The 22,850-nt window shown below is 40.2% G+C and overlaps 1 protein-coding gene across 2 annotated transcripts in view; it reads right to left on the bottom strand.

Moving 5' to 3' along the window:
• LOC127623272 (repulsive guidance molecule A-like) overlaps nt 1–22,850 on the bottom strand; it is a 67,955-nt gene that overhangs the window by 23,201 nt on the left and 21,904 nt on the right. Inside the window, exon 1 of one of the 2 annotated variants that reach the window (XM_052097658.1) lies at nt 18,997–19,047. The exons of the other annotated variant lie outside the window; for it this stretch is intronic. The gene's annotated coding sequence lies outside the window, so the exon portion shown is untranslated. Of the gene's footprint in view, nt 1–18,996; nt 19,048–22,850 lie in introns of those variants that run through there. 2 annotated transcript variants of the gene reach the window in all.

Here is a 22,850-nt window from a genome sequence, read left to right as displayed (position 1 = left end):
CTTTAAAATACAGTGTCCTGAAAAAGGGACGTTTCTTTTTGCTGAGTTTATGTGAGTTGCAGCATAATCAATTTAGAAAACTGAGTAAGAAAAGTCTTCACCATCCTTTGAAATGGTTCTCTGCAACTCAGCTTCCTAAGTGCAATGGTCAGATGTCTCAATCTTGTCATACATAACCTTCAAAGGATAATTCATTCCCGATTTATTCACCTTCATGATATCCCAGGTGTGTACGACTCTTCTTCACCAGAGCACATTTTAAGAAAATTTGAAAAATATCTTTGGTCCTTAAAATGCAAGTGGATGGTGATACGATTTTTGAAGCTCCAAAAATCACAGAAAGTTAAACGTCATCAATACGACCCCAGCGGTTAAATGAATGCCTTCTAAAGCGATATGATCACTTTTGGTGTGAAAAATATCAATATTTAAGTAAGTTTGAACTCTACATCATTGCTTCCGGTAAGCTTCACAAGGGTGGAGATCACACGGTCTCTTGTGTGATGTATTACCGTTGCCACAAATGCACATAATACTTAATGCATAATACTGCTCTTTTGGCTGTGATGCACATGCGTCAGTTTTTGCAGGTTTCAAATGCCAATGTGATTAAGTCAAATTATCTTACTGCTTCAACAAGAAGCATGATTAAAAAAGGACATAAATATTTATATTTTTCACACCAAAAGTGGTCTTGTTGCTTTAGAAGACATTAATTTAACTGCTGGAGTCGTATGGATGACGTTTAGGCTGATTATCATTTTTAGAGCTTCAAAAAACGGATCACCATACACTTGCATTTTATAGATCTAGTGAGAAATTTATCTAATTTTCTTAAATGCATTCTTGTGAAGAAAGAAAGTCATACACACCTGGGATATCAAGAGGGTGAGTAAATAATGAGATTTTTAATTTTTATTATTTTGGATGAACTATCCCATTAAACACAATTTCTGAAACATCCATGTCATTTTGTGCTGTTTCTACACTTGTGGCTCAAATGTTAACTCACATTCTCTTCTGGACTTGTATCCTTTTCTTTCGTGTTGCAAGTACAGTACTCTATTAATTGGTCTACTGTGAAACTTGATCACACCTGAATAAGCTTGTAAATGTTGGTTATGTAATGCAAATGTTAAAAAGTATCCCCTTTCAACTCATGCGCTATAGTTAACGTGTTTTGATATCATAAGACAGCATTGTGTAAGGAACAGAGCAAAAAGTGAGCAAAAATGTAATTACATTAACATAATTCTATGAGAACATGTTGAAAAATAGATCACTTTAAAGAATGTCTCTCTGAAATTGTTTAATGGCACACTTTTTTATGTGATGCTCAACACAAAATACAGAAAGTAATTTCAAAATGATGCTGCACAGTTTGTTTGGTTTCTTCTATTGTATAAATTAGGCTTGAATGATCCTGAGATCCAAGCTTCACAATCACAAATCTACATCATACATTCAGAACTACTTGCTTGTAAACATACCTTTATGATTCACAGACCAGATGACCAAAGATTGCTATTTGCTTTTTCCATAACCTTATACCAGTATATTATGCACACACTTTCACAGACAATACACAGACCTGATGTGACGAGACCACACTGTTGACTGCCTAGACATGCATTATGCATCAGGAACATTTGCTGAATTAAAGAGGAAAGGAATCAGCAGTGCGCTGTGTCTCAGTGCACTTACATCACCCCAGATTATTTTCATGCATGCAATTTCCCCCTTGATGAAACACAAAATTAAATGTGTGGCCCTGAGAGCAAATAAAAAAACAAAAATAGATGAGAATTGATATAAAGGCAGACAAGTACTACTTGTATGGAGCTATACTCACAACATAAAGGATTGTGCAAGATTAAAGCGGTGATCTAAATGTGCGATTAAGGGTTTGTCTAACCCTCTCGGAATAGCACGACTCATGTGGTATGCTATGTTCACTTTATCAGACTCAGGTAGCACTGATACGTTTCCTAGTAGAGGACTATATAAGTGGACACTTTTTTAGGTGGAGGAATAGAATTTAGGTGGGGCAGAATGCTCAAAGCCTCATTATGTAAACATGTTCTTGCTTAAAAGCTGGGATGCTTAGATGTTTTTTTTTTAATCAGTCCACCCAGAGCTGTACATGCTTTAAATTCCCTCTTTGCACATAGAGGTGAGTAAGGTCTGCAATTGTAATTATCCAGGAGGCAAAACAGAGTTGATGAAAATTAAAATCATTACCACGAAGGCAAGTTGGTTGTGAGGTGCTTACAAGTGTTAGCTCCTCGACTAGGCTCATAATGAATGCACAGAGAGTTTCAAAAGGTTCAAAAAGTTGGGTGACTGCATTTTCAATTGTCTTCTCTCTCTTCCTTTTCTCTTCCAAAATAGTCCACTATTGAGCATACAATGCGAGCAATTAAGAGAATGAAATGGCTTTTTAGATATAGATATTTTCATGGGGCAAAATCAGTCAGGACCATAAAGAAAAAGATTTCTTATTTTTTACCTGAAGAGCTATTAAACCAAACATGTATTTGGAACCTACTGTATCTGCTTTTAATTTGGGGTGATATCTAAGTGGCCGTGCAGAGCAGAAGATATTCTATCTTTTATTGTTATTATTATTTTCACTGGTGGAATGACAGCTCAGTGTATTTTTTTAGAGACTGTGTTCATTGACAAAGGAATAAAATGAGTCTGTGGCTACTGTCATTTTTGTTGTCATGGTAACCACTAATGGGAAAAAACAATTTATGCAGAGGACTACATTTTAGATGAATCCACAGCCCAGTGTATATCTAAATATATATATATATATATATATATATATATATATATATATATATATATATACATTTTTGCTATTAGAAGGTCCCTCCTCCCAAGCTTCGCGGATGACGTCGAGGACCCCGCGTGGGCGTCGCCCGTACAGCAGCTCAAACGGGGAGAACCCTGTGGAGGCTTGTGGGACCTCTTGTACTGCAAACAACAGGGGGTCTAGCCACTTATCCCAATTTCTAGCGTCATCGTGTACGAATTTACGAATCATGTTCTTGAGCATTTTATTAAATCGTTCCACTTGGCCATCAGTCTGCGGATGGTAAACGCTAGTGCGAATCGACTTAATGCCCAAGAGCTCGTAAAGTTCGCGGAGTGTTCGTGACATAAAAGTCGTGCCTTGATCGGTGAGGATTTCTTTCGGAATCCCCACCCGGGAGATTATCTAAAGAGTGCCCCTGCAACACTACGTGCGGAGATGTTGCTCAGAGGCACTGCTTCCGGGTATCGCGTCGCGTAATCCACTAGGACTAACACGAAGCGATGCCCGCGTGCTGTCCGTTCTAATGGCCCGACGAGGTCCATCCCAATTCTTTCGAAGGGGACCTCGATCAATGGTAGTGGGCGCAATGGCGCTTTTGGGGTGGCCAGTGGGTTTACCAGCTGACATTCACGGCACGCCGCACATCACCTGCGGACGTCACCGCCAATGCCCGGCCAATAGAAACGAGCTATTAGACGGAGAAGTGTTTTTCATTCCCCTAGGTGACCGGCCATAGGATTATAGTGAGCCGCCTGGAAAATCATTTCCCGGCGGCTCCGTGGAATCAACAATTGGGTCACTTCCTCTTTTGTTTGAGCGTCCTGCGTCACTCTATATAGCCGATCTTTAATCATGGCAAAATATGGGTATGAAATGGCGATGCCCGGCCGAAGCTGTTGACCATCAATTACTCTCACTTGGTCAAGAGCATGTTTAAGGGTTTCGTCTCACGACTGCTCTAGAGGGAAGTCCCCCTCAGGGAATTCCCTGAGAGGAGGGGTGGCCACCTCGCCACTTCCCTCGTCATTCAGAGCAGCCGAGGACGGCCCCGGCTCCACCTCCCCTGCCAGAGCATCGCACACCGCACACCTCTTTATGCAGGAACCATCCACGCAAATACCCTCTAAAATATCTTTAAAACTCGGCCAATCAGTACCCAAGATTAGCGGATGAGTGAGGCGGGAACTAACCGCTGCCTCCACACTATGGTTTCTTCCCCTGAATTTAATCGCCAAAGTCACCATGGGATACTTGTGAACATCCCCATGCACACAACTCACCCTCACCAGTTTAGCTAAACCCAAAGTCCCGGGTTGAACCAAGCGTTGGTGGATGGCGGGCGCCCCCACCTGAGGAGGAGAGCGGCTGAATGACGGGAAATGGGGGGACATTCTCCCAATGAATGACGGGACATTCTCCCAAGGCCGGGAAGCTGGTCTCTGGAACCCTCCACGCCTGCGCGGGGCAGTAACGGGCCCTGGGGAGAGAACAGAAGGAGAGAACATAGGGGAGGGGGTGAGGGCAGGGGCAGACACAAGGGAAGGGGAAAGAGAGAGAGAAGAGGGCTCGTCCACCCTTGGGATCGCCGCCAAGTGGTCCTCCGCCAGCCGAACAGCTTCCTCCAGCGATGCCGGGTGATGGCACTGGACCCACCCCGCCGTTTTCCGAGGCAGCCGTAGAACGAACTGTTCCAGTACCACCTGGTCGATTACTCCCTCGACGTCGCGGTCCCCCGCGAGCAGCCACCTCTGACAGGCGTCCCGGAGCCGTTGAGCGAACGCGAACGGGCGATCAGAGATTCCTAGTTTCATGCCCCGGAAGAGCTGGCGATTCTCTTCCGGGCTCCGACCGACCCGCTGCAGAATAGACCTCTTCAGATCGGTGTAGGCCAGGAGGTTCGTCGCCGGCAGCTGTTGTGCCGCAAGTTGAGCTTCCCCGGACAGGAGGGGAATCAGGTAGGCTGCCCACTGTTCGCGGGGCCAGCCCCAGATTTCTGCTGAGCGCTCGAACAAATCAAGGTAGGCCTCAGGATCATCTGCTGCCCCCATCTTCTGTAGCATGGGGGGGCAGCGTAGCGCGGGTGTCCGGGGTCGCGGTGGTGGCTGACACGTCCTCCTGGCTGAGGAGGCTCCGGATGGCGAGCCGGTCCTCTGCCTGAGCCCGCAAGATTTCGAAAAACCGGCGATCTTGGTCTAGCTGGAGCTCAAGCAGGGATTGCTGGTGGCCTTGATGCAGCGTCGCGAGGGACTGGAGGACTTCTGCCAGCTGGGAGGACTCTATGGGGTGACCACTTTCCATGCTTCCTTTAATCTCCCGGGTTTTGGCACCAGTGTAATACTTCTCACACGAAGGAGGACAGGAAGCAGGTCTTCACTACAAGGTAAGCTTTTTAATTCCCTTTTGTTTCGTACAATCTCACTATCACACACAATACAATGCCAAACACTGAGTTCGCTTGTCATCTCTCTCTCCCCCTGGAGGCCCTCTCGCTGCCTTTTTATGCCGCTCTCCCCGTGCTCACTGAAATTAGAGACAGGTGTTAGACATAATTTAGCTCAGGTGTAAGCGCCCTTACCGCTTTTCTCTCCCGGACGGGCGCTTGACCACGCCCCCACTGCCACAATGAATTTAAATTGTTGTGTGAGATGTGAAGAGGGAAGAGAATTTACACGTGAGTCAGGTACTTCGACCAAAAAGTCTTCCGCATAGAATGCTCCAGTGTTTCCATGCTCAAGTGTCTTTGATAAGCTTCATCTGTCCTCAATCCTCCTTGTGCATTTAGAGAATTGGTATTTCCTTAATGATGGCGGACTTAAATCGGTTTCCGGGTCAGGCCTGAGGACGGAGGAGCGAAGAAACAAGGATGCACAATTAAACCTGTTTCACCATCTCTGACCAGCGGATACGGCAGTTGTATTTGCACTCTAGTGGCATTCATGTTTAATTTGCTCGTTGTGGATAATATTCATTACGAGGGAGAAGACATACCCTGATTGCGATGTCAGAGCATTCACCTGCCCGTCTGTCCTGTTCAGTCTATCAGTGCAGCACAACAAACACCAAAGGTAGTGGGAAAACTGTCCACAAGTTGCAAGTAGGAAAAGCTGTAATATTTGCTTGTTTAGAGTGACAAACATTACACCTGAAAGGGAAAGGGACTAGTCAGACCAGGATTTCTAAATCTTACCTCAGTTTCAGTGAACTTGTTAACATTCAGCTTATCTGTTCGATGATGAAGTTTGTTAGTGGTGGATACTGTTTGATATACTGTAGATCATTGGTACTTAATAAAAGTTCCAAGAGGTCTGGTCTCTACATGGTGTCATATGGCTATGAAATATTATATATATTTTGGAATAGTTGGCAGCAATAGTACTTTGTTAAAAATAAAAAAAATTTAAACAGTCAAAATAGTCTCTTCAAACTGGGCAGGGATGAGGACATTTGGGGCCAAAGTTGTGGGTTCTGAGGGATCTTCTTCAGTCAAGGGCACTTGGATATAAATATTAAAAGATTAGATCAACAGTTCATATTGAATCTAAATGACACCAGACAGTTTTTGTGTTTAAATATTTTTACATTCATAATATTTAGGAGGCTGTAACACAGATCAAGGTTCGGGTACAGAAAGGAGGAGATGGGGAGCAGTGACACAGTTCAGGTAAGGATTTATTTTTCTGCCTGTAGCACACTTATTGCGCTCTTCTCTGTGCTTTTCTTAGCTCACTCAGGTCAGGAACAAAACTCTCAATAAATTTAATCTTCTTAATAACAAACATCTCAACACTCGTGGAAAATATGCCAACGCTACCAACCAGTTTGACAAGCCACACAACTGAGTTTAAGTCTAGACAAAGAAACACTCACTGACTTTAAGTCAAGACTCATCTATTTAGCCAGGCATACACCTAATTTATCCTTCAACTCACAATTAGGCTGCTATAGTTAGGTCTGCCAGAACCAGAAACCAGAAACATTGATCATGATCTATAACTCTGCAATAAATGGAATGGCATCTATGCTAATATTATTGTATTTGTATCCCTTTCTCAACCTCGGGACTCCTATCCTGAGGTCACCAGAACCGGCTGGATCCAGCTCCATTCCTGCTTCATGTTGGACTCCGCTGCTACATGTCTCTGAGTGATGATGACTAATAGCAGCCGGTGCCAGCCAAACATCACTTCAGTCTATTACGATGGACTTCAGAGGATGAACTGATGCCAACTCCATATGGGATATATGGGATATATATCCCAAGATATGGGATACCTCATATGCCACTGCCTGAACCTTGGATTTTGGATAGACCTCACCGAAATTACCGGCCGGTTGAACTACGATGCACCTCACTGATCTCTGCCTGCATCACCTTGGTCTAATGATGGACTACACTCTTATAATGGAATACATGAATTTGCCAACAAAACCCTTCATCAGCCAACTAACAAAGGACAAATGTATCTATGTGAACTTCTGCAGTTAATCCAGGATGAACTTCAAAGACATTAGTCATTAATCTTACAGTTCTTACAAAATCTTTGTTTAAATACTGACCCTTAACACTAATCATTTTAAACCATAACTTGCACTATATATAATTAAGTAATATTGGCATTATATTCATGATGTTAGCCAGAGAGGAACTGGCCCCCACAGTGAGTCTGGTTTCTCCCAAGGTTATTTTTCTCCATTAACCAACATCTTATGGAGTTTTGTGTTCCTTGCCACAGTCACCTTCGGCTTCCTCACTGGGACTCTAAATACAATTATTATTTAATTGCTTATTTTTAAACACAATTCACAATCGTATTTTATCAAACTACTCAATGATAGCTATTACAGTTTCATTTTCTGTTAATGCATGATTTTCTGTAAAGCCGCTTTGGAACTATGTGTGTTGTGAAAGGCGCTATACAAATAAACATGGCTTGACTTGACACCACTCCCTCTCTCCTGCAAACAGACCATGCCCCCATGTCCACTGAGAAAATAAAATATGCCGCCCCCGGTAAGATGCTGCCCATGTTATTTTACATGAGTGTTTATATGTTTTTCATTGTTGTAAATTTCTATAGCTCTCTGGCCATGTGCCCTACTGACCTCAAACAAGATTCAGAATATCCACTGACTACCCTTCTATATTGCACACCCTTTAGTTTGTCAATTTTCATCTCACATGATTTTAATAGAATTTTTTTTATTTAGAATTTCAATAGTTCCTTTGTCATGTGACCTACTGACCTCAAACAAGGGTCAGAATGTTCAATGACTACACTTTTATACTGCAAACCCTTTCGTTTTTCCATTTTCATCTCACATGATTTTACATGAATTTTATGAAGGAGCTATTGAAATACGAATGTAAAAAGATTTGTACCTTGTTTACGCTCCTTAACTAATTAAACTAGGAATGTGGAATGCTGCTCACATTTTCATGTTTATTCTATTTGGAAAGCAAATTAATGTCCGAATTGTGAGAATAAGACCTGTGCAATGTTGGGCGCAATTTTTACAACATTGTGACACTTATTTGGAGTTTGTGGCTCAACTGACTTGAGAGCTATTGAGGTTTGACAGCGCAAATATCCATTGAATATCCAACCCGTGGGAATAAGCACTTAATGCTGAACACGCTTTATTTCCGCTCGGCATGCATATACACGTACGTATGCTTACACAATCACTTAGCCAGGCGTCAGATAACTAGCAGAAAGATTTAGATCTCAGTCCAGACTGGATTCTCCTTTGGTCCGGCTCCGGACTGGAGTCCGCCTACTGGGTCTGGAATTTTTCCTGTTTCTTGCTGTAGATGAACATAACTCGCTCTAGCTTTCAAGAAACAGGAAAAATTCCTGACTGTAAATAAATAAATAATTACATGTGTAGGACGTTTGTATTGTAAGGATGTACAAGCATATTTCAGATTAATCAGGGATTGAATGACTAATGTTTACTCGCTGAAATAAGATGATTTCCTATTAAGTCAATACGAACATTGGAATGTTTGAGCATAGCAATATGGCGGCGCAGTGACTATTATGACGTTATGAGCAATTCAGATCTATATATCAGTGAATGTAATGCAATTTAATGATCTGAATTATTATTTTGAAAATATATATTATTTAGACAATTCAAATAGCATGCATTACATTATTGTGGCAGACAAGTGAAGTATTGATTGGACCATACCAAAATTCCGCCAACCAGCATCTCAGAATAGCATTCTGAGATGCTATTCTTCTCCCCACAATTGTACAGAGCGGTTATCTGAGTTACCGTAGACTTTGTTCGAACCAGTCTGGCCATTCTCTGTTGACCTCTCTCATCATCATCGTCTTTTCTGTCCACAGAACTGCCACTCACTGGATGTTTTTTCTTTGTTTTTTGGCACCATTCTGAGTAAATTCTAGAGACTGTTGTGTGTGAAAATCCCAGGAGATCATAAGTTACAGAAATATTCAAACCATCCCATCTGGCACCAACAATCATGCCAAGGTCCAAATAACTGAGATCACATTATTTTCCCCATTCACATTAACTTAAGCTCCTAACCCATAATTGATTTTATGCACTGCACTGCTGCCACATGATTGGCTGATTAGATAATTGCATGGATGATTGTTGGTGCCAGACGGGCTAGTTTGAGTATTTCTGTAACTGCCGATCTCCTCGAATGCTATTCTGAGATTCAGGTTGGCGCTGTTTTGGTGGCATGAGGGGGAACTACACAATATTAGGCAGGTGGTTTTAATCATGTGGCTGATCGGTGTATGTTGTTTAATTAAATATACAATATATTGTTTGTTTTAATTCCATTTAATTGAACATAAGCTTATAATTGGTCTACAATCCACATCTATCAGCAGTAATTACTGTTTAATTGCTGGTTTGTTAATCTGTCCAAGGTTGACTTTGCTTTCACAGGACATTTTCTTGCTGCTTTTGTGCTATTTTTGTTGATTTGAACACTTTTGGAGCACCTCGCCACATTATTAAGATTTTCATCGTCTCGTGCCATAAATGCTGCGTTTTTTGGAAGTTTTATTTGCTTAACCTATCTCAAGTCCTGCTTTTGTTTGTACTCCATCAAGCTGTATTTAAAAGCAAGAAAGCTTCCTGCTGTATGAGGCAACTCACACTCATTTTGTGAGTAACTGCTTTTGGTAAGTGTGGTTTGTTACCTGTACAGCTGGAGTTTCGCTGACTGCCCCCACTCACGAGTGGTTTATAAAGCTTGCATTGCTTTGAAGGTAGGAAAATTGCTGATGAAATTATGCAGAATCAGGGGGCATGATTAATTGTGTTAATTGTTTAGCACTTTATTTTTTAAATAAGTAATCACACTAAATTTACATGTTAAATCAACAGCCTTAGTAGATATCATTACACCATAAATGTTTTTATCTTCAAACCAGTGGGTAGCAGAGATAAGAATCAACAAGCAACTAGTCAGTGATTCATGTTAGGCTCATTGCACATGCCATTTTCCCTCTGTTTCTAGAGCATGTGTAGATTGGAGGAGGGTTGTGCAGAGTGGGCTTGTATGCACAGCTGTAGGGGTAAGTCCTCTCTTCCTTTTGTAATGTCCATTCACCAAGGCCAGAGATACAGAGCAAAAATTACTACAGCTGCAACCCAAATATTGACCCTTCACAATTCTTCACAGCTTGTCTGTCTGGCAGATGGAGGATGGCAGCTGCTGTGAGAGCTGCTGTGATGAACAAAAATTATGTATTTTCCCCTTGGTTTTTGCCATTGGTCCTGGGGGGGAGGGGGTGTGTGCAATATATATTGTGTCAAAGTTCAATGAACGAGGATGCAGGAGACAGAGAATGCAACTCAAAGGTACATTTATTCTTCACACGTTTGCTTCACTGCGTAACAGTAAATGGTCAGAAATCTAGGGGAACCATTGATAACAAACTACATTTCACAGACCACATCTCAAAGACTGCAAGATCATATAGATTTGCACTACAATATCAGGAAGATAAGACCCTTCCTCTCTGAACATGCCACACAACTTCTTTTTCAATCACTTGTCATAACTATACTGTACTACGGTAACACTCTCATTGGAGGCCTCTCTGCATGTGCAATTATGCAAATGAAAACCCCCTGCAAATGATCCAGAATGCAGCAGCACATCTGGTCTTTAATCAACCAAAGAGAGAGCATGTTACACCACTCCTTGTCTCTCTTCACTGGCTGCCGGTTGATGCATATATCAAGTTCAAGGCTCTGATGCTGGTATACAGAACAGTCACTGGGTCTGCTCCAGCATACCTAAAATCATTTCTGCAGAACTACACTAGAAGCCAGTGGTTGGCTAAGGAACTTCGCCTTGTTGTTCCAACACAAAGAGGCACCAAAACTCTTTCCCTTACTTTCAGCTTCATCATACCACATTGGTGGAATAACCTTCCCAACTCCATCCGTGGAGCTGACTCATTTTCTGTCTTCAAAAAATGGCTAAAAACAAATATTTTCCATGAGCACTTAACCAGTCATTAAATAATAATATCTATATTTTTTAAATTATTGTTGCACTTGTACTAATCTGTTTTGAATACTATTCTGATGCTAGTGAAACATTGCAATATGACACTTTTCGTACCACTGTCCCCTTAAGACGATTCACTTTTGTTTTCATCTTTTGTAAGTCACTTTGTTATAAACGCGTCTGCCAAACGAGCAAATTTAAATATATGGTGTGACTGGCAGCAGCCCTGGCCCCGTCGCTCACTGCGAACAAAGAAACAACAATTCCCAGCAATTCTTCTCAGGTGAAAATCCTTACCACTTCCTGTCTCCCCAGACGAACACTCGACCATGGCCTCTCCTCAACACACACACACACACGCACACGCACGCACGCACATATAAGAAAATAAAAATGACAATATGAAATATTTAAATATAATTGTTAAACTACTATTTTTGTTAAAAATCGTCATCTACCCCTCACTTGAGCAGCACAGACAGTTATACAGTTATTCGCTTTGGCCCCACCTCAGGTATAAGCACTTTATGTTATGCATTCTCTGATTCCATTGTTTACTGCCCTTTCATTCAACACTATCATTAATTCAAATTGAATCATGCCCGCCACTACAAATGACCAAGGTAAGCATGCTTACCAAAATGAGAAGCTCCTTCTTTCAGTCACTCCATCTGATAGGTAAGATTTTAGTTTTCTGTCAACACGTTCAAGTTCACGTAACTTATGCATTATTAAGAGCTTCAATGGATATCTGCAGTGAAGGCATCGATGACCTATGTGGATTTGGCAAAGTTATTCCAATTAAAAATCGAGTAAGAGAGGCTATCAAAACTTCAACAAACAGGTAACTTTTACAGCAAAGTGACAGAGATGTTCATTCGCAAGGAGAGAAGCATGGATTTTGTGTTCAAGTAAAGGTAAGTTAATGTATTTATTAAAAATCAGTGATTTTGATACTAGGTTATAGATACTAGTTCATTGTTTCTGGTTAGTCTAAGGCTATGAAGTGGTGATCTGGCAATCATGTCCTTCTTGTGTTATGTCTGTTTTATAGTTCTAAGATTAGTGTGTCTGTTTAAAAAAAAGATTAAGATTGTTGTCTTTTGTGGTCAGATTAGTTAATAGCCGCTGTCCATTCCAGTGGTTCTAAAATGTGGGAAGATTGATGTGTGAGGCCTATGATGTTGAAACTACTGTATTAACTGGCAATCTTTTATTTTTATTTTTGTTTTATGTCAAAAAAGCTCTTCTGGCACTATGGTTCATTGTATGATTTAATGGACATAAACATGCTTGGCTCAATCTTTAATTTGTGTTACAGTATATGAACAATATTACTGTCCTGAATTTTAAATTGGTCTTGACGTTCGCCACTGTATCAATTTTTTCCATTGACTGGTGGGTTCTAAGGCAATAATTTATGTCAATAACATTTCCGTGAGATTATGCTTACCCGTATAACGCATTTTGGGCCTAGCGTTTAATAATGTGTATTAAAAATCTTTAATACTTGCCTAATCTCAATATATATATATATATATATATATATATATATATATATATATATATATATATATACATACACACAGTACTGTATGTATACAGTACACGCTTTGCTTCTGAGCCTCCCTCCTAGCAGGACCGAGGTGGGTCTGGGTGGCCGACGGGCCCACCCCCTGAGTGCGGCAAGGAAAAAACTGCCTGAAGGCTTCCTTGTGGCTTTTTGCCTCCTGGAACCTGGAGATGACTGTTCATAGCGTCCCCGAATAGGCCAGAAGGCGAAACCGGGGCATCGAGGAGGAAAACTTTATCCTTGTCCTTGATGCCCAATAGGTTGAGCCAAAGGTCCCTTTCCATGCTGACCAAGGCAGACATTGACCGGCCAATGGCATGGGCTGTCTGCTTGGTCACGCGGAGAGATAGATCTGTGGCTCGACGAAGCTCAGAAAAAGCTTCTTCGTCGAGTGTGTTACCCGCACTCAGCTCCTTCAGCAGGTCAGCCTGGTACACCTGTAACACTGCCATCATGTGCACAGCAGCACCAGCCTGACCAGCTGCTTGATAAGCCTTCCCCGCTAAGATGGAGGTAGTTCGGCAAGGCTTTGTGGGGAGAGAGGGTTTTTTTAAGTGACGATGCCGGACCCGGCAAGAGATAACCCGCAAGTGTCTCTTCAACCGGCAGCATCATCGAATACCCCCGTGTCTCAGCACCCACGATAGTCGAATATATCTATGTCGAGGGTACGTGGACACGGGAAGTATAAGGCTTACCCCATGAGCGAGAGAGCTCAACATGGAGGTTATCAAAGAAGGGAAGGGACTGATAAGGTGTTCCCTTCCCCCGGTCACCAGAAAGAAATCTATCCTCCAACTTGGAGCGTTTGGGGATCTCTTGTTGGCATGGCCAGTCTAACTGAAGCCTGGCCACCGCACAAGTAACCACGTCGAGTAATTCCTCCGCTGATTTGTTAGCATGGACGGAATGCTCTGAGGTGGGTAGAAATTCAAGGTCCCCCTCGTGAACCGAAGAGGCGCCGGAGCGCGCTTCAAGGTCGCGGGAAGGACCATATGGGTCTTGGGAGAGAGCGCGCGAAAGGGACGAACCCGTCTCTCGCTCCTCAGCCAGATCCATGCGAGAACCCCACGAATGAAGTGTGGGCGCTGACGCTTTTCCAGTGCAGCATCAGAAGTGTAGCTTTTGAAAAGGGAACAAAAAATTACAAATTATGAAAACCGAGGAGAATAATTTAGATCTGCAAAAGCCCTCTCTCAGTATCAACCCACATATGAAAACAATGGTTATATAGAAATATCAAGTTTACATAAGAATGCATTTAAATGTTATTTTCTTTTTGGGGAAAAGAAAAGAGATAAAATGTCTATTCTTCCATTTTCTCTATAAAGTATCATTCTGTTCTGATTCTAATATTCAGTGAAGAAAATGTGTCCTGCAAATATTGTGAATTTGCACACAATAGCCTGTGCAGGAACCAGAAATCTGTGCAGATAATCATTGGCAAAAGAAAAAAAAACGTATTCGTAATTGAGAGGGCTGACTCACAGCTGTGTAGAACCAAATATAATCAGGACATTTGCAGGTTCAGTTTCACTGTACGAGTACTACCGACCCTGAACTGATGAGACACACCCATTTGACACTTGAAGAATAGTGAATATATATATATACAGTGGGTACGGAAAGTATTCAGACCCCCTTAAATTTTTCACTCTTTGTTATATTGCAGCCATTTGCTAAAATCATTTAAGTTCATTTTTGTTCCTCATTATTGTACACACAGCACCCCATATTGACAGAAAAACACAGAATTGTTGACATTTTTGCACATTTATTAAAAAAGAAAAACTGAAATATCACATGGTCCTAAGTATTCAGACCCTTTGCTGTGACACTCATATATTTAACTCAGGTGCTGTCCATTTCTTCTGATCATCCTTGAGATGGTTCTACACCTTCAATTGAGTCCAGCTGTGTTTGATTATACTGATTGGACTTGATTAGGAAAGCCACACACAGTCTATATAAGACCTTACAGCTCACAGTGCATGTCAGAGCAAATGAGAATCATGAGGTCAAAGGAACTGCCTGAAGAGCTCAGAGACAGAATTGTGGCAAGGCACAGATCTGGCCAAGGTTACAAAAAAACTTCTGCTGCCCTTAAGGTTCATAAGAGCACAGTGGCCTCCATAATCCTTAAATGGAAGTTGTTTGGGACGACCAGAACCCTTCCTAGAGCTGGCCGTCCGGCCAAACTGAGCTATCGGGAGAGAAGAGCCTTGGTGAGAGAGGTAAAGAAGAACCCAAAGATCACTGTGGCTGAGCTCCAGAGATGCAGTCGGGAGATGGGAGAAAGTTGTAGTAAGTCAACCATCACTGCAGCCATCCACCAGTCGGGGCTTTATTGCAGAGTGGCCCGACGGAAGCCTCTACTCAGTGCAAGACACATGAAAGCCTGCATGGAGTTTGCTAAAAAACACCTGAAGGACTCCAAGATGGTGATAAATAAGATTCTCTGGTCTGATGAGACCAAGATAGAACTTTTTGGCCTTAATTCTAAGCGGTATGTGTGGAGAAAACCAGGCACTGCTCATCACCTCTCCAATACAGTCTCAACAGTGAAGCATGGTGGTGGCAGCATCATGCTGTGGGGGTGTTTTTCAGCTGCAGGGACAGGACGACTGGTTGCAATCGAGGGAAAGATGAATGCGGCCAAGTACCTGGATATCCTGGACGAAAACCTTCTCCAGAGTACTCTGGACCTCAGACTGGGCCGAAGGTTCACCTTCCAACAAGACAATGACCCTAAGCACACCGCTAAAATAACGAAGGAGTGGCTTCACAACAACTCCGTGACTGTTCTTGAATGGCCCAGCCAGAGCCCTGACTTAAACCCAATTGAGCATCTCTGGAGAGACCTGAAAATGGCTGTCCATCAACGTTTACCATCCAACCTGACAGAACTGGAGAGGATCTGCAAGGAGGAATGGCAGAGGATACCCAAATCCTGATGTGAAAAACTTGTTGCATCTTTCCCAAGAAGACTCATGGCTGTATTAGATCAAAAGGGTGCTTCTACTAAATACTGAAAAAAGGGTCTGAATACTTAGGACCATGTGATATTTCAGTTTTTCTTTTTTAATAAATGTGCAAAAATGTCAACAATTCTGTGTTTTTCTGTCAATATGGGGTGCTGTGTGTACAATAATGAGGAACAAAAATTAACTTAAATGATTTTAGCAAATGGCTGCAATATAACAAAGAGTGAAAAATTTAAGGGGGTCTGAATACTTTCCGTACCCACTGTGTATATATATATATATATATATATATATATATAGGTTGGGATTTAAACACAGGCCCCATTGTTGGCTAATATTTACATTTATTACAAAACATACAAACTTTAGATATTTCATAATTTTCAAACCTTCAGAAACCCTCAGTCTTTATAAACATAAATTCATCAAGCAGTTAACCACTTGTTATTGTAACAGTAACAACAGAACCATGCTACATACTGGGGTTAAAATGTCATTGTCATATGTGCTGGGAAGAGTATGGTTAGAGGTTAAACAGATTTTTATTTAATGCACTTTCACTCATTAATGAGCTGGTTACATATCACCATGGAGTACCAGATTAATTAAAAACCACAGACAGTTGATTACTGGAAAATTACTTGCAGATATCCCGTCAGCCTGTGAGACTTGAAGCCAGTGTTCTGATGAGCTAAATTACACTATTATTGATCGCTCGCAGTAAAATTAGACGGTGATTGCTCCATCTTGTCTGCAATGTATTTGTTTAAGATGGAGCAAATCGTACAAACAACATGAAAGGTATTCTGGCACTAAATGACAAACATGTGGAAGTAATTTGTGGGACACTTTGCTCCCTACTGAGTTGTATCTAAATGTAGCTCTCATTGGAGAAAAAAGCTTGGAGACTTGTTTTTTTAAACATGTAATACTGCACCCCACCATAAAAATGCCTACTTTAAATAACAATTAACGTCTTTTTTTTTTCTAAGTGTTAAAGCTTACGGTACCAACCGTTTTGCATGGCATAACATTAACATTAACTTTCTTTAATCAAACTAAAAATAAAATAAATGAAAGTAGATGTCATTATTGTCAAGCTCTTGTTCCATGATTTAAAAGTGTAAGGAAAAAAAAAATAATGTTTACATTTTTGGAGGAAGTACTATTGAAAGAATAAGGAGTCTACCAGATAAATCCTGTTAACACTTGGCCTTATTATCACATTTATTTCAGTATTCGCTGGCAGCGGTATGAAGTTGAACCAGATGAATCTGATGCTGTAAGTCATAGTGTGCCTTTAAATAGTAGCTTTTTGTTGCTAATGTCCTTGTTATAATAAGATGTGTCAGAAACCAGTACAATTAGGTTGACAAATTGTGGTAATGTTTATGACCAAACCTCAAATAATCTTCATGTGAGGTTTTCAATATAAAGTTGCACCCTTAGTATGTTTCTTGTCCTGTGCCATCTGTACATTTATCAGGGCAGGGCACAGAAAGCCCTGAGAAACAGAAACTGGCTCTGGTCAAATTTAGCTGAAACAGAAAAAAGGCAGAGGCCCAAAACAACTGCCAATGCCAAAATAATACCAGTGACTCATAGTTGCCTTCAAGCCATGCTGCCATTCTTCTCCTGCTTCAACATGCAGTCTGGTCTACCTGCCATGAACTTTAATTAAACACACTATATATAGAGACTACACAATCTACACCACCTCGTTTTCTATAAACACTGAAACTCAAGAAACTGAAAGTTGTGATATTCTTCAAAATTATATTTTATGCTGTAAGCACACTGTAAAAAGTGAATGCATGCAATTGTTACATAAAGGAGTAATTTCTGACCTAACCTTAAAAAACTACTATAGTCACATGAATTAACACAAACATATTGAAGGTGAAGTGTGTATTTTCTTTGCCACTAAAGCATCACCAAATGGATTTGCAAAAATAAACAAACAGCTTTCCAGAATACTTCCAGGATCTGCAGTTTATCGAACAAACACATGTTTCCAAATAAAAAATATTTTTAATGCAATATTTTGCGATAAATGAGATATAATTAGAAAGTGCCAGTTTTGTTCTGTTAAACACATGGGTTGGAAATACTGCTTTATTCAAAAAAAAAAAATTTCATGACTTTGATGGAAACAATAGTTGTTGCTGTATTGGGTAGGGAGGCTCAAACAAAAAGAACGATATATTTTATAGTGCTTTAGGGGCAAGTTAGTTAGAGCTTTAGTTTTCTCTGCATATTAGATTTGACAGTAGAAAGTATATATATATATATATATATATATATATATATATATATATATATATATATATATATATATATATATATAGTAGCCATATAGCATGATTTTGAGTGTGATATTGCTTATATACAACAGTTCAATGAACAAGTACATTTTAAGAAATTAGGAAAAACTGAGTACGGTCATAAAAACTCATTTGTGCATGGAACTACTTTATAATGCGACCGATCAGAATCTGCTGTTGCTGGTTCAAAACAAATGATGCGTCCTAGCCTCCATTAGTAATTCAAAATGTTCACTTCAGAAATAGTATCACAGCATGTGCTGTTTCTAACTAGTCGTTGGATAAACAAGGATAGACGGATGGATGTGTGTATGTTTGTCTGTGTGTGTGTGTGTGTGTGTTTGTGTGAGAGAGAGAGAGAGAGAGAGAGAGAGATGGAGCTTGTGCGATCATCTGTTGGCACACCCAATCAGAGATGCTTACAGCTTTCTGAAGGTCAGCTTTCTCAGTGGAATATAGATGTCCAAGCGGGGTATTCCTCTCTATTTCTGGGTAGCCAGTGCACAAATGTCATTCACTATAGAAACAGCGATGTCCTCCGCCATTTTAAACAGAATGTATCCAATGTGTAAACTCACAGAGCACAGTTCTATGTAAACAATGACTAACGGATTCACTTTACGTAACCAACTGGCTCATATTACACACAAAAATGATCTTTTTCCACCACCTGCTGGTTAAAATATGTAATTTCAAAAATAAAGACAGTAACTCTTAAGACATATGCACTGCTCTTACACTTTAATTTAGAACAGCACAAACACAAGTGGAGTGATACTCACAGTGAAGTGTCTGAATGCTGATGCTGTCACACCATCAGTGCTCATGGAACGTCTCTCGTCCAATCAGATTCGAGGATCAGAACTAACTGTGGTATATATATATATATATATATATATATATATATATATATATATATATATATACACATGGTATTTAAAGTTAAACATTTTATCTTTAAATAATGTTTTTGATTTGAATAAACCTGTCAACTTTGAAGTTAGCTGTTAAAATATTTTTAGTTACAGTACCTGACAAAAATGTGTTGCAGTATAATCTACCAAATAATAATAATAATAATAATTAAAAAAAAAACATTCGTCCTTCTTTTATCTATTTGCAGGAATCTTTATATTGGACATCTCCAGTAAAATAGGGCCGGAGTGACTTCAGCAGATGTCTGCATGCTTTGGTTTCCCTCCCAGTGTGGGTTGGGTGCTGTTTAATAAGTGCAATGTGGGAAAAGGAACGGCTAAATCCAATCCATGATTCCTCCATTACACAAATAAAAAATATGTCTCCCTGAAACAATATCTGGAAAGTCCACTGAAAATGGCTCTGTTGTCCAAACCAAGTCAAATGTGGGCGCCTCGAATTTTGGCCAATTCAAATTCTCCTGTACTATGACAGTATTGTTATTTAGGTCTTAAAACAAGTGTTTGGGTATTGCTGTGCCAAGACCAGCCATCAGTTTTCTGAGTGAAGCTGGAGCAGAATGCCAATTCAAACACAGTGGAGGAGCAGTAATATTCTCAGCACTTTTAGTGCTTAGGTCTCATTGAGCTGAGTGAAAGCAGGATGGATATTGTTATGTAACCACAGTCCGTTCCAGTTTGTTCGTGTCAACCAAAACAGACAACAGCAGATTCGAAAGGAGCAAGCAGTCCAGAATGCAAAATTAGACTGGCAAATCTTTGCAAACAGTTAAATGATTCCTTTGTTTGAGCATATGGCAGGATGCACAGCGCTTTCTACAATTTATCCAGATGGTGAACACGTTCTTTCCTGCTGCTGTCACCCTCTCCCTTTTTTTCTATGGTAAGGTGATCTGCACCATGAGTCCCAGATATATCTGTCTGTTTGACATTTTATTGTTTCAGTAGTGCAGTGCCTTGATCTAAACTAAACCACTCGCAGTTAAAAACCACCTTTATTCCATTTGGCAAAGGCCTGTATGCATATAGTACACACACCAACCACAAAAGAAGGAACGCTATAATACAAAATGTGTCTCAGGGTAATCCTAACAACTGGAAACCATTATTGCTAAATACACTATTGATTTGGACCTAGAGATCTATGCATGTTTGTGTGTGAGCATGCATGTGTCTGTGTGTGAGTGTGTGTGTAAACAGCTGCTCTTGTGACACATTGGCATTCCTGCCAATATCTGTCAGTGTATAGCTCTGAAAATAAATCCTAGGCTTTCAGCTGTCTCAGCCCACACAGAGGAAATTTGAAATCACACAGCAGTTTTAGATAAGAAAGTCACACAGCTCAGTTCCTGCCGGATCAGCCAGCCAAAAAACTGCCCAGGCTATAGATGCTGTCCATACTTGCCTTTTTGTTGCATCTATATCAATATTTAGGGAAGGTGTTGGCTGCTCCTTGTAGTTTTAAGTATGAGAAATACTGAGTAAATGGCTGAAGAATGAAGCCTCTCTGCTTATTGCTGTACAGTAAGATGGTAAGACAGCCCTCAACATATTCAGTCAGCAGCATGGGTCAGGTTTTCAAATTTAACAGATTTAACTTTGTCCTATTGTACACTTTATGTGAAGCTTTGAACTCATTCAAGTTTTGCAGATATTTCTCCCTATTAACTGTAAATAAAGTATATGCAGCAAAATCTGCTGCAACTTGCTTGTGAGTTTTGAATTGACCTTAAAGGGATAGTTCACACAAAAATGTAAATTCTGTCAAAGTCATTCTGAACTTGTATGACTTTCTTTCCTCATCCCTGTTACTTCATTTAAATATGTCCTTTTGCACCTGAAAATCCTTTGACACAATGCAACTGAATGACAAAGAGGTGAATCCTTCTCCGTTAGGCAATTGGCAACCAATGAGGCTCCCAAACAAAAAGTAGAAGAAAATTGAATTCTTTAAAGGCATCCAATGGAACCATAAGAGAAAAAAGCACAAAAAAGAGGAGGAGAGAGACAGTTTGTGTGAGATAAGACTGTATGTGTGTGTGTTTTAGAAAGAGAAGAGATGAACATAGGCAAGCATTGCCACTGAAAGCAGCTCATCCCTCTCTGTGACTTACCCTTTCACCAACCTTTGCCAAACAAAGAAATTTTGTCTTCTGAATGTCCATTTGAGCCGCAACGACATTGATTATAATGACAGATATGTGTTTAGTTAAGCCAACGCTCCTCTTCATAACCAAATGTTGTTCCAGTCAGCCTAACAAATGATTTCATATTGAACAATGTTGCTTAATTGCAAGATCAGCCATATACAGTATATGTGTATATTTGGGATCTTTCTCTTTTCTGACTGCCGTAATCCAATGCTCTCCTTTTTTTATTTTATCTTTTGGAAAGTTGTGGAAACACAATTATGGATATTTGATTTTATTATTATTTTACTGTTGAAGCAAATGGGAATGCAAAAATAATATTTGCTGTGTTCTCCCATTCACCGCTATAGCAGTTTATCCCACAGTAGTTTAATTCTGCATTCCAAATCCGGAAATGTGAAAAGGGTCTATTGAGTCAACTCAATGATTTAAACTTGAAAGGTCAAGGTGTGTATCAAGCACTATGGCAGATCTAAATCATTTTTCTGATATCAGCATCTAAATTTGTAGAACCAAATCTGTAATTATAAGTGAGCACCATCTCTTTTATTTTGGACTGATTTTAGTGGAGAAACCTCTGTTTATACCCTGAGCCCATACCCCACCTCTTGCAAACAGTGGAAAGTGCTTTGTTAGACACCTGGGATATGACTCAGGAGTACTGACCCTCCCTTGTCAATGAAAGTCAACAGAACCAGTAACTGGAAGATGTACAGACAGGACCAGAGAATCCGCAGACTATTTTTGAATTTTCTGTGCTGATTTCAAGGGAAAATCTGTGGTTTTCTTAGTCTTTTTGTAGTCCTGTAGTTGATAATCTACTCTGTTATCCTTACTGGATAGAGCAGCAAGTCTAATTTGAAATGATAGTCCATGTGGTGTGACCAAAGAGGAAGTTACAATATGGAGGGGACAACACGGTGGCAAGCCAGAATTTGTGGGCAGCTTCTATAAGAAGTGCAGGTGACTGATTAACATCTGATTCATTAATGTCTAATCCTACTGCATTTATTTTGGCAGTTCAGTTGCTCATATTATCAGTAATTAAGTAAGAGCATAGATAATTGGATAACTTTTTGCTCATTTATTCAGAAAATTGTTAAACAAAAGCTTTGAAATCCTACCTTAGGCATCTTTGACCTGTCAGCACTCATTTCCCAAGTCAATTGCATTTCTAACTGAATCAAGTCTTACAGGCTTACATTTAAATCAGAAGTATTAGTAAGCAGATGTTACATTGATAACTAGGCTGTACAACTGAAAACTACTTAAGAGATTTTTACATAAGAAACATTAAAAAAAATTACATTAATAAAAACAGGCTTTTAATATACATTCTTTCTTCCTTTTTTTTTCAACAACATAAACTCATATTTCTAAAAGACATTCAGGGAGAGGCATGTTACTTTAAAAACAAAGTGAGACACACCATTTATAAGAAACTTATACAACAAGTTAGTAGTTGTACATCATGCATGTTCTCAACCCTGCCCACAAATCCATGTATGTCATCAGTTATAGCCCTCTGCTTTTTCAGTAAAATGATTTAGG

This window comes from Xyrauchen texanus, chromosome 29 (assembly GCF_025860055.1).
Source record: "Xyrauchen texanus isolate HMW12.3.18 chromosome 29, RBS_HiC_50CHRs, whole genome shotgun sequence".
Classification (NCBI taxonomy): Eukaryota; Metazoa; Chordata; class Actinopteri; order Cypriniformes; family Catostomidae; genus Xyrauchen; species Xyrauchen texanus.
Note: the sequence above shows the minus strand (reverse complement) of the source record. Positions and strands in the feature narration are given on the sequence as shown.